General features: G+C 36.6%; 1 pseudogene; it reads right to left on the minus strand.

The window, feature by feature from the left end:
- Positions 1-293: 293 nt before the first annotated feature.
- On the minus strand, positions 294-11,446 carry LOC110578446 (annotated as a pseudogene).
- Between the last annotated feature and the right edge of the window lie 1,353 nt (positions 11,447-12,799).

Here is a 12,799-nt window from a genome sequence, read left to right on the forward strand (position 1 = left end):
AAATCTCCTGTCATGTTACATTTTATATTTTGAAATAAGGAAACATTCAAATACTCTTAAGGCATTTACTTTTTAAAACGTTCTCTGCCAAGATTTCACATTAGCTTAAAATTCAGATCAGTCTTTACCTTTCTGTAGTGAGCTCTCCACCTCAGTGTATTACATAAAAACACCTTCTCCAGCAATCAGTGTTACCAGCCACCACCCAGTGAGCCCCATGGTCAGCCTCTTTGTTCCCTAGGTGAACCAACTAGAATTTAATACTGCTCTGCTACAAAAGTCCTAACTCAAACTCATTGGAAAAGGAGTAAAACTTCTGCAAAGTGCACTTTAAGAAGAGGTACATTTTTGCTTATGAAAAGAAACCCGTGAGTCCTCCAAGAATAATATAAGGGAGGTTTTATACTTAAGCACATGATTTGGAGTGAATAATTCGCATGTTGCTCTGCTGGTCCAGGCTGTTGACACTCTTCTTGTTCCTCCTGTGGGCCCCCTTCATCAAGTATCACAAAGCCTTCGGATCTGGCATACAGAATGTCCACCATCCTCTGCAATAGAGAGTTGTTTTTGCCCTCGTTCTCCTGGCAAATCAATTCAATGTTCCTTAGTTTTCCAAAGTCAAAATCTCTCTTTCTTCAAGTCTTCAATGGTAAGTTTCAATACATTGACCTGCTGCATCAATTCACCACTTCATCATCCCCGTTCATCATCCCTGTTGCCCACACCAAGTTTCTTTTGCACCACACCCGGGCCAGTCTTAGGGGTTGCAGTGGTTCTGTGTGCTGCAATGGGTCTCTGTGGAGCTGCACTGCTAGAGTTGAGAGGCTTCTTTGGTTTGTTCAGAGCTGGAGCAACAAGAGAGGGAGCAACTGTCCTTCCTTGATCTTGTCTGGCAGCTACAGGGTCATAGTCTTTTCCATCACAGTTTGCATCAGAAAACTTCTTTTTTTTTTTTTTTTAAAGATTTTATTTATTTATTTGAGACAGAGAGAATGAGAGACAGAGAACATGAGAGGGAGGAGGGTCAGAGGGAGAAGCAGACTCCCTGCCGAGCAGGGATCCCGATGCGGGACTCGATCCTGGGACTCCAGGATCATGACCTGAGCCGAAGGCAGTCGCTTAACCAACTGAGCCACCCAGGCGCCCACATCAGAAAACTTCTTGAACCATGGAAGGAATTCAAAATTGTCCTGAAACTTCCCTTTTACTAATTTGTCCACAGGAATTATTTTGTCAACACCCATTCTCTTAAAATCTGCTTGTAGCTGGGCGCCTGGGTGGCTCAGACGGTTAAGCGTCTGCCTTCAGCTCAGGTCATGATCCCAGGGTCCTGGAATCGAGTCCCGCATCGGGCTCCCTGCTCCTTGGGAGCCTGCTTCTCCCTCTGCTTCTCTCTCTCTCTCTCTCTCTGTCTCTCATGAATAAATAAATAAAAATCTTTAAAAAAAAAATCTGCTTGTAGCATTTTGAAGTTCTGGATGTATTAGTCTTCAAGGCAATGGAGCCAGGGAGCAGCATGTCTATAAACTGACAGTAGGAAGCCCCTGAACACAACTGCTCAACCTTTGTCAGATTCAGCTGCCAAGAGACTCATTGATCCAGGTCAGCAAGTCATGTCGACTCAGGTTGTGGCCAGTGACTGATGATGAGTATACGTTGGTTCACTGCCATCTTGAGCTCTCAAAAGGACCACATCCATTGCCCCTGACCACTTCGGTTCAGTCTGGTTTAAACCGCCAGATCTTGTCTACCAACTCACGTGATGATCTCACACGCACTTCCCTTCCCTTCCCCATTGCGCACCAACCTACCTGAAAGTGAGTGGCTTTAAAGATCAAAAGTTTATTAGCTAATCATTCTATGGGGTAGCAACTTGGCTTGGGCTCTGACGCTCTCAGCTGGGCTCACTCTTGTACCTGCAGTCAGTTTCTAGTGCAGTAAAGGACTGGTTGGTTGTCCCTTAGGGCACATATATTTTCTGTGGGAGTTAATGGAGACTGGAGTTACTGAATACAGCTCTCCCACGTGTGTAGCCTTAGTAGGATGTAATAACTGCGATAAAGATTGAATTGGGGATATACCCAATCTTTATTCTCTTAACCTCATACTTCATGCCAGTGCCTGTTAGCCAAAGCCAAGAAGGGTCAAAGGGCAAGAATGCCCATGTAATGTCAGCCTCCCAGGAATAAAGAACAGGGTAAAGAAAGGTCATCTGTCTAGAATATGACAAACAGAGTAAACAGCATAGAACTTATTAGCTTGTTTACCATTATTTTAATGGTTATTGCAGAGATAAAAATTTGAATCTTGACTTATTCCGGTTTAAGTTAACCACAACTTTTGTGCTTTATTCCAGACAAAGCAAAAAACTTCAAGCACTTTAACTCTTTGCCTTTCCCAATTTCTATGCACTATTCTTATGGATTTTAATTGTGTATTTAAACTCATCAACACTTTATCATTATCACTGTTTTGATAGAAGCAATATTTATTTGGATTTAACCAATATATTTAGCCTTAATTTCTGCCTGGATCTCCTAGCTATACCCTCACTGTTTAAAGAGCAATATTTGGTATTTTCTTTAACTCAGTTCTACTATGGTAAATTATTTCAAGTTTTGTGTATCTGTAAATGCCTTCTTTCATTTTCATTCTGAAATATTTTTTCTAGCTTTAAACTCCTAGCTTGACAGTTATTTTATTTCAGCACTTTAAAAATATAATTTGTTGGGCGCCTGGGTGGCTCAGTTGGTTAAGCGACTGCCTTCAGCTCAGGTCATGATCCTGGAGTCCCGGGATCGAGTCCCACATCGGGCTCCTTGCTCAGCAGGGGGTCTGCTTCTCCCTCTGCCCTCTTCCCTCTCGTGCTCTCTCTCTCTCATTCTCTCTCTCTCAAATAAATAAATAAAATCTTTAAAAAAATAAAATAAATAAAAATATAATTTGTCTTCTAGCTTTTATCATCGTTAAGAAAATAGATTTAAGTTCTATTGTTGTTCCTTTGATGGTATTATGTTGTTGTTGTTTTTCTCTAGGGGCATGTTAAAATTTCTTTTGTCTTTGCTTTTCTGCAATTTTACTCTATTGCATTACTATATAGATAAATCGTTTAAAATTCTACTTTGGAGTCAGGTTTTCTTTAACATATGGCTTATTGTCTTTATCCGTTTTGGAAATTTTCAGCCATTACCTCATCAAAATTTTGTCACCACATTCTTTCTCTTCTCCTTCTAAGACTCTATAAACATGTCCCATCACATCACATGTTCTCACCACACTGAAGGAGAAGGGATCATATAATGTGTCTATATCAGAAGGGGAATCTTGGAAGACATCTTGCAATTCTAGCTATCATAGAGAACAATATTCTTGATAGTTCTGGCAACATCATTACCTTCTATCCTGTAGTTTTAATAAGCTACTATTATGTTCAATACTAGTGACTTAACATCTGTATTTTTTTCTAGAAGAGAGAAGGATATCCTAATGGTAAAATTCCCTTTTAACGAGAGCTACTGCTACTAAATTAGGACAAAGATGGGGTAAATTAATATACTTTTGTAAGAAATCATATATGGTAAGAAATGTAAGAAACTATTTTGGATAACAAGAGAAATGAAGCCTCTTCCATGTCACTAAATAAATTACAATTTCAGAACTGATAAAATTTTAAGCTATTATTTAGGTTCTGTATATTCAATATGTGGATAATACTAATTACTCTCTCTTATTTTCCCTATGCCTTACATTTGAGTATACTCAGTATAGAAGAAGTATATCAGGGCGCCTGGGTGGCTCAGTTGGTTAAGCGACTGCCTTCAGCTCAGGTCATGATCCCAGGGTCCTGGGATCGAGTCCCGCATCAGGCTCCTTGCTCTGCCGGGAGCCTGCTTCTCCCTCTCCCACTCCCCCTGCTTGTGTCCCCTCTCTCGCTGTGTCTCTCTCTGTCAAATAAATAAATAAATAAATCTTAAAAAAAAAAAAAGAAGAAGTATATCAGGGGACACCTGGGTGGCTCAGTCAGTTAAACATCTGCCTTCAGCTCAGGTCATGGGTCTCAGCTCAAGTCCTGGGATTGAGTCACACACGGGCTCCCTGCTCAGTGGGGAGCCTGCTTCTCCCTCTGCCTGCAGGTCCCCCTGCTGATGTGTTCTCTGTCTCTCTCTCTCTGATAAATAAATAAATAAATAAAATCTTTTTAAAAAAGAAAAAGTATATCAGGGAGAAAGGAAGGGTAGAGGAGATATTGAAATATGGTGACTTGATAGGCGCTTGTGTTAGAGTATTCCTTAAGGAAAAAAAGAAATTACAGAAAGAAATCAAATAATGTAAATATTTATTGGTTGTCTACTACTTGTCATAGTGTTCTTTTACTGCTTACTTTTGTAACTGACACAACTGTGACCATAAAATGGTCAACCAATATCACTTAGAACTTGTGCAACATCATTAAATATTATTCCTTGTCACCATCCATCAGAGCATCCATGAATCATCTGTATAGGAATCAAGTTATTTCTCTTTCTCACAGACAAAATAGACTAAAATCCATCCTATAATCTCTACTCACTAAAACCACAAGGCACTGATTATTCTCCCTGGTCTTGTACATAGAAGCCAACTCAATCTATTCATTAATTCCTGACCAGCAACAAATAAACATCAGTGTCATTTACAGTCATCTTTCTAAATGCTCTTTCATTTTTGCTTTAGGTTTTGACCCCCTTCTAATTCAATCCAGTTTTACCTATCATCAACCAGCCTTTGTTTATTGTTCCCTGATTTTGTCTTCCTTTTCCTGTTTGATTTGCATACTAATTGCAGTTTCCCAGACTTGACTTATGGTTCCTCAAGGCTTTTGTTTCAGAGTTTTTCTCTTCTCATTCCTGGTAGCCACAAAATAGACCCTTCCAATAAATACTAATTTTAACTTTCTGTGGAATGATGCATTGTTTTAGGGAATAATTCTTTTATTTGCTCTGTTTGTGTTGAGATGGTCTCATGACTAGGTATGTTTTAGAAACTCTTAAAATTTATATTAAGCAATACATTTAATTAGGGATTCGTTAAACAAATCTGTTTTTAGAACTTTTAATTCATTTTTGTTAAGATAATTTTAAATGAAATAGAATCACAGTGATTATCCAGCGCAAATGACAGTTCATCAATACAAATATGCCTATTATATGTTATAGATGTTTATATAAATATACATGTATAATGTTAACTTTCTCTTGTTTTTGTCTTTGTGTTTTTGTCTACCTAATAAAATGTTACACATATCATATCATGCTGATATTGCTCTTGCTTTTTAAACTATTAAGAATTCCTTTGGCCACTGTTAGGTGGTATAATGATTGACCTTTAAATAGATATTTAATTGGGGGTTCTAATAACAGGTTTAGATGTAAAATATCATATTATGAAGACTTACAAGGTACAAAATAGGTATGGCATTCAGATTTTATAATAACCTTTCCTGAGGATAAGGAAGTTAAGAAAAATTTTAATATTCAGTTTTTTTGTCTTTAAGATCTACTTTTATTTCAAGTGTATAAAGCAGCTGTTATCCTTTCCATTTTATTACAGTATATAGCATACAGTAAAAGAATACAGTACAAGAGAAACAGGATCTTGTTGGTTATATACATATGAGTTGAATCTTATATGATAGAGGCATTCAACATACACCCCCATTTCAATTTTTCTATCTTGCAAATTAAATATCTCGTTTCAAATCACCTTACCCATTTCAGGTCATGAGTTCTGATTCACAATTACCAATCAGACCTCCTCTATGAACATAAAACGTTGACATGTAAAGTAAATACCAATTCATGTATGAATATTATATCACTTATTAGAAAGTAATCCAGAATTCTTAGATTGTCTATATAACTAATTCATTTCAGAATATAGAACTAGAAAAATATTAACGTATTTCTGTGTTAGTATAGAATAACAGTAAGAAGAGAAGGATTATCTTAGACTGTCATTATTTCCCTTTGTAATTAATGACTGATAGAAACTTCACAATGCTTAAACATTTTACTGTTTGCTGTCTTTACGTAATAAGAGAAACATAGTTTCTAAGAACTAGTTCCCCAAAATTAAAAAATTATTACAACTTATAGCATATTTTGGTGGAAATATTGAATTTTGAGGGCAAAAATGTCTGAGTTCTTCTCTTAATTCTATGTCTATGATTTCAATCAAATCATTTTATGAACTTCCGTTCTTTCACATTTGTAAAATTATGTAATTATTTTTTACTTTACTAATTAACCTCATAAGCTTTGGGAATCAAATAAAATAATGTGTATAAAATTACTTTGTATACAATAAAATTCTAACAAATTTAGCTATAACTATTGTTAATATTATAAAAATTATACCACTTCTTAAGACATGTTAATAAGCCCTAATACAATATAGATGTGAAAAACATAGTCATTAATAACAATTACTTTCTGGCTATTGAAGGAATCTATTATATGACCACTACTTACTATTTCCTAGATCATTTTAGTTATTATCTAAATCAATATTTAGATTTGTTTGGTAAACTATATTATATACATTTTAAGAGGAAAGAAATTGAGACCTAGACGAATAAGCAATTTGTGTAAGGAGCACAAATAATAACATCCAGAACCTACATTTAATTCTTGTTTTTGAATTGGAATTCTCTGAGTTTGAAGAGAAGAGCCTTGAGAAACCCACTTCGGTCTCACTAATTTACTAATGGGAATGGAATAAATATGTCTTATACAAACAATTGAAAGTAAATGTTAAGACTTTGAAATTCTGTTATAAATCAGGCATCATTCATATTTTATGAAACTCCATGTGTATACATTCTGTATATGTGAAGAATCATCAACTCTGCAAAATATGCCCTATTCAACAGGGAATCGCCATTTTAAAGGAATGGTACTGTTTCTCTGAACATGCAATCAAAATGTGTAAGTTAGCTTGGGGAAAGGCTACTTCAGGTCAAGAAATTCCAAAAGCCTCAAGCTAATTAGTATTTACTTGTTCTTCTAAGTGGTGCTGACAGGCACAATTTACTGTCTGCAAAAATGTAGAAAAAAACTAGTAAAGGAAGAAAGTAAGATAAGCTATCAATACCTACTAGCCTCAGTGTCAATAGTTTTCAACCCAACTTCTAAAAGGTGCATTTATAATAAGATATTTTGATATGTCTAATGGGCCCTGTCTAATATAAAGATGCCAGAAGTTTTTGCTTTTTTTTTTTGTCAAATCAAATAGTGTGTGCAAAATACGTGTTTAAATTCTATCCCTTACCAAAATCTAAATCTATGCTTCACATAAATTCAGAGTCTCATTTTATCCTTGTATCAAACCCCATTTCTCCATCTCCATCTTTTAGTTGCCACATATGTGATCATCAGGGTAGATTGATTGTGACCAGGTTTATGGACGAATTCCTAGATGATTAAACGCAGGATGTACCTTGAGGAAATAATGAAACAAGATCAGATGGGGTGCGAGCCTTAGGAGAAGGTTATGGTAAAAGTTAGGGAGGAGGTGTGGAAACACTAATGATATCACAAGAGTCACAGATGAAATAAAGTTGTTGTTGAGCAAATTTCATATAAATAAAAATAATTTCTTTCTGAAGAGTCAAAATGTCCTGATTCAGGCATGTAGGTGGCTCAGTCAGTTGAGCATCTGCCTTCGGCTGGAGTCATGATCCCAGGGTTCTGGGATCAAACCCCACATTGGGCCCCTCACTCAGCAGAAAGCTTGCTTCTCTCTCTCCATCTGCTGCTCCCCCTGCTTGTGTGCTTGCTCTCGCTCTCTCTCTGTCAAATAAATAAATAAAATCTTAAAAAAAAAATCAAAATGTCCTGATGCTTGCATGACAGCAAGCATGTCAAGAAGGATTCAAAAGTTTTTTTGATAAAACAATATTTTTCTTAATTTTTAGTGAACAGTTTCAGGTTTACCTAAGGCTTACTGAGTTTCCTACCAAGTACCAAACATTTTCACATTTAATTACTGAAATCATCATAATGGCCCTAGAAAACTGGTATTAATAATCTCACTATGCAGATGAGAAGTAACATCAATTGCTTAAAGTAAGGCATTTTGAAAAGTGACTGAACCAAGGCCCTGGGTCGTTCAGTCAGTTATGTGTCCAACTCTTGGTTTCAGCTCAGACCATGATCTCAGAGTCATGGGATCGAGCCCCACATCAGGCTCCACAATCAGCACAGAGTCTGCTTGAGATTCTCTCCCTCTCCTTCTGCCAGGCCCCTGCTCAAATAAATAAAAAAATAAATCTTTAAAAGAAAAATATGACTGAACCAAGACTACTTACTCAAAATCCAATATTTAAGTACCTCTAGCTGTGAAGACATTTCCTGTTATTATTGAAATGTCCCTACTAATGTTGATAGAAATTTGGATTTGACAGACCTAACAGACTCAGATGAGTTCTGCAGTTCTTTTACTCTATCTCATCAGCAAGATCACCCTGATAACATCAGTTTTCTAGTACCTCACATACATGTTGCTAGCAAAACTCATAAAATCACAAAAGCATTCACACAAACTAAATTCTACTATCTTCATACTCAAATTCCAAGGTCCAGTCTAGTAATGCTTTAATCACCTGTCTGTGGATTACCCATTTTGTAGATTTTCCGTTACATCATTACATCTCTGGCTAGTTTCAGTAATATTCTCTTCTCTTGGTGGGTTTAGTGTTTAGTGTTAAAAAAAATCTCATCATAATGTTAACCTCGTTTTTTATCAACTGACCTTTCTTTTATTGAAGGTAACCCGGAGCAAGCTCTATAGCAAACATGGAGGTAAATTGACAATATATCATGTTAAAGACATGAACTATGGATAGGAACTAAAATAGCGTTAATTCATAAAAACTTAAGTAGCAAGGGGGCTAGGGGTTGTGTATTCTAAAGCAAAAATTCTCTTCATGACCTTCCTGACAAGGGACCATTATAGGTTTTCTCTTTGAAGGATATCTTTTTTATTCCACAGTAGGATGAGGAAATTTCAAAAAGAATCTATTAACTGTGCTAGAGAGCTTGACTTCTAAAAGATACAATTCCACCTCTCTAAATTCTATGCCACTCCTGGCAGAAATGTGGCAAATACGGCTTTGTGGGTTTCTGTGAACAGCTTTTATTGAAGAGGTTAAGCCATTGTTCAACCATGACTCTAAATCCTCTCAAAATGAACACATGCTTTGAATTGATCTTTAGTCAGTCATGTACCCTATCTTCTTCTACTTTAAAAAAAAAATCCACGACCTTCCCAGGGTGCATATCAGCATAGAGTAATGTTTCTTTCATATATGATATTATACATTGTAAGAAAAGTATACATTCAAAACAGACTTTTAAGTGTATGAGAACTAAGTCAACTTATTATCATAAAATTTCTATTCCTTTTAGCTTTAAAAATTTTATTTATATTTTATATACATTCAAATATGGGTTGGAAGGTAAAATAAAAATTATTTTATATAAGAATTGTACTTTCCGGGTGCCTGGGTGGCTCAGTTGGTTAAGCGACTGCCTTCATCTCAGGTCATGATCCTGGAGTCCCAGGATCGAGTCCCGCATCGGGCTCCCTGCTCGGCAGGGAGTCTGCTTCTCCCTCTGACCCTCCCCCTCTCATGCTCTCTCTATCTCATTCTCTCTCAAATGAATAAATAAAATCTTTAAAAAAAAAAAAGAATTGTACTTTCCATATTTTTCTTGTTTTATTATATAATAAAAATTATAAAGAGCATATACTTTTAGCAGAAAATGCAATTGAAATTTAACTACATTGTTTCCTGGGATGCAGATATGACCATGTCATCTACACTGGTGGACCAACCAATGCAGAGACTCTTGATAGGCACATGGAGGGGCATGGCTGAGTTACAACATCCTCAGCATGATAAAGGAGTGTTGTCTCTGAGAAAAGCAGAACTTTGCCTTTTAGAGTGGTTCAAATTCAACCTCTCAAGGTCTAACATGTGTCTTCTAGAGAAAGAGAGAGAGAGAGACCTGTGAATAGAAACTTAAAAGATGATATTTTCAGGGGCACCTGGGTGGCTCAGTCGTTAAGCATCTGGTTTTGGCTCAGGTCATGATCCCAGGGTCCTGGGACGGGGCCCCACATCGGGCTCCCTGCTCAGCAGGAAGCCTGCTTCTCCCTCTCCCACTCCCTCTACTTGTTTTCCCTCTCTTGCTGTGTCTCTGTCAAATTAATAAAATCTTTTTTAAAAAAGATTGTATTTTCAGGTACAATGCTATAAAATCCCCAGGTGTAAAATAATACTATTTTTAGTCTATTTTTTCAATAAAACAAGACAAAAATAAGAAATATGCTGTTTTTCCACATTGTCATATTTAGTGGACACTTTGAGGACTTTATTTCAGCAGCAGCATCTATTGAATCTGTTGTATCCCATGCAAGCTGACAGATTAGTTTCATAAACTCACCTGGGTCACTCCTAAAGAATAATCAGAAATATTGTAGGAAATTTTGTAGGGTGCCACATCAGTAAGGTCCTAAAGTAATAGGTGATGATTAGAAGCAAGAAATATGAGCTACTTATGCTACAGAAACTCAGGTTTTACTAAAGCCTGGTGTGGCCTATGTTACATATAAACATTATAAAGAACATTAGCCCTTATAAATTTTTCTTCCCCAAAGTCAGGTATTTTCCTGTGAACATCCCTTCAGTTGGTAAAATTATAAAATGACTTTTGCAAAGTGCTCTGAATTGGTCTTATACATATAGACTTAATAAATAATAGCTATTAATATACAACATGAGGAGTTTGCATGATATTTTTAAAAGTTTAAACAGTGGAATCTTTAGAAAGATCACCATTGCAGGAATGAGGAATCTGGATAAAGAGAAAGCAAGACAAGCAATAGGAAAGTCAATTATGAGGGTATTCTAGTACTCAGGTAGAAAAAATAAGGAAATGTGTAGGTTCCGGGGAGAGTTTGCAAGGCAAATTCAAGAACCAGTTGGGAAATCGAATCAATAGAACTTGTTGACAGTTATCGCACTGAACAACATTTGCCAGGGGCTGTCATGCATAATTTTCTCTCAAATTTCTCAGTCTAGCATGGAAAATATAAATACAGATAGTTATAAATATGTGACATTATGCAAAGAAGTCATGAGACAATATAGCAGACACTATAAATTCCATGCCTTTATCAGCTCAACCCACCTAAATTCATCTACAGCTATGGTCCAAAGTATCCAGCAGGCTGATAGCTTCATCTGATATCCTTTGCCTCAAGACTTTCCAGCACTTTGGGAGCTTACTTGACCTAACACTATAGGCTCGAGGTGGAAATGAGGAATTAACACACCAACACCAGAAGAAGCCTTAAACCAATAGGGACTGGTATTTGTAGTCCTGTTTTCCATTGGGACCATTGTGATGGTCATAGAGAGTCTCAGAGTATCCCCATTGTTATTGCAGCCCTGTTTCCCACACTAGTAAAATGATTGACACATTCTTTTCCTTACTTCATTGTCTCACTTTCCCTACTCACTTGTGATTCCTAAGACTACTTTCCAAATTAATAAGCTGCTTTTGTCTCTGTTTCACCGTCCTTTTTACTTTGGTTGAGGGGTGAAAGGCTTACAAAGTAAGAGAGTTGGAATGAGAGGTGGCATTAGAAGACAGTCTTCAGAATGAGCTTTGGGAATTGTGTCACTTGATCAGATGTCAACAAGGACTACACTGTTGTGGTATATGGGATGGTGACAACCCTTGGCATGGTGTTAACCTTTGGCACGGTGTAGCTTCCCAAATGACTAAGATCCTCACCATGGTAGACAGGGATGAAGTACAGGTGAAAGCACACTGGCACATACAGATTCTCTAGCCCTTGAAAAATACGATACAATAAAAATGATGGTGGAGCTGACTGGTATTTTCTGGACAAGTCTTAACAAGAAAAACAGGCAATAAGCTAGCCTCCTCTTGGGGAAGAAGATCACTGATGGTTACTTGGAAGAGATGAATATATGTTAAGCTGTTAAGTGGAACTGACAAAAACAAACATTTCAATACTGTAAGTGAGAAGCATCACTGTGTTGGGGAAAACTATAAGCAATTCCTTGTAGGCTAGAGTGAAGGGGCTGGTGACAAATCTGGGCAAGGTGTCCAAGGCCAGGTCAAGGTGGCTTTTATGTGCCATTTTAAGAAGCTTGGATTTTATCCTATAGGTAATATGGAGTGATTCTTGAAGGCTTTCACAACTCTACCAAATACAGAAAATGATTTGACTATTTTTTCAAGAATAGAACATAACAAGTGCCATTATAGATGCACAGGAATGCAGTTAATTTATTATATTTAATGAATGCTTAAGGATATTAGGGTTTACTCCTTACAGAAACCTATCTGAGAAAAGCTGAAGGTTTCATAATGGAGCTTACTACTGCCTTAGTTTTAAATATGCCACTCTTTACTTCAACTTGGATTCTGTGAAATTAATATCAAATTGAATGGGACAATGTACTTCTCATTCCCTCATGTTCAGAAAGAGGATCAAACAGGACTCTCTGAGACAAAATAGAATTCTTAACAAAAATCTCTTAATTATGTCATGAACGATTACTGTACGGCCTGAAATAATGAGGAAGGAGTTCATCTCTGCTGTTCCTTTTTAATTCTGCATCTAACCTTCAAAGCAACAACTCAATCACAAAACATAGTTTCATAAATTATGTTCAAATTTAGTACTTTAAAATAAAATTTTTGGTTGTGAATTGAAAGTT

This window comes from Neomonachus schauinslandi, chromosome 1 (assembly GCF_002201575.2).
Source record: "Neomonachus schauinslandi chromosome 1, ASM220157v2, whole genome shotgun sequence".
Lineage (NCBI taxonomy): Eukaryota > Metazoa > Chordata > Mammalia > Carnivora > Phocidae > Neomonachus > Neomonachus schauinslandi.